General features: G+C 68.1%; 1 protein-coding gene across 1 annotated transcript in view; it reads right to left on the bottom strand.

Moving 5' to 3' along the window:
* The window catches only part of GPC2 (glypican 2), a 97,593-nt gene that overhangs the window by 6,362 nt on the left and 90,492 nt on the right, over positions 1 to 739 (bottom strand). The window lies entirely within an intron of this gene.

Here is a 739-nt window from a genome sequence, read left to right on the forward strand (position 1 = left end):
AGCCGGTTCTCTGCCGCGGGATCGCCCCGCCGGCCAGAGAAAGAGCGCGACCTCCGAAAACTGAACACGGAGCACGACCGCTGGACTAGGCGGCATCTGCCGAGACAATGGGAGCGGGAGCCGGACAGGAGGCGGGGCCCGGGGCGGGGCCCGGCCAATGATGGTAAGGAGCCGGACTCAGGGGCGGGGTCAAGGGAGAAATTAAGCCAATGTACTGGGGAAGCTCGGCAGTGGGGCGGGACTCGGCAGGACTAAGGAGGCTGGGGGAAGGGCGTGGCCTTCCTCGGAGGCGTGGCTATTTGGTTCGCAAGGCGGGGCCCGGGTGGAACCCAGCGTGTGGCAGTTGAGAAGCCAGATTAAAGGAGCTCTTACTAGTGCAGTGTGAAACCCGGCCAATGGAGGGGGAACTTGGGGGCAGAGGAGCGGGGCTGGGGCGGGGCCGGGAGGAGCCGAGTTAAAGCAGGTGGCCAGCGCGCCGGAGCCCACGTGACACGGCGACACGCTGGAGAGCTCGTGGCCGCACGAGGCTGCCGGAGCGCCGTGACTGGAACGTGGTGAGCACGAGCTCGCACACGCCCAAGCCTCGCGACAATTTGCCCGCCCTGAGACGAGCCGTTGGGCTCGCGCCTGCGCACCGCACACCCCGCGCCTTCCCGCGTTTTTCTGGAGTCTTCTGCCACCCAGAAGGGAAGCGGCGGGCGCCCGTGCCGGACTGTGGGGCTGGTGGGGGAGGGTGACC

Source organism: Delphinapterus leucas, chromosome 15 (genome assembly GCF_059928025.1).
Source record: "Delphinapterus leucas isolate spDelLeu-1000000601 "Yukka" chromosome 15, BTC_Dleu_Yukka2, whole genome shotgun sequence".
Lineage (NCBI taxonomy): Eukaryota > Metazoa > Chordata > Mammalia > Artiodactyla > Monodontidae > Delphinapterus > Delphinapterus leucas.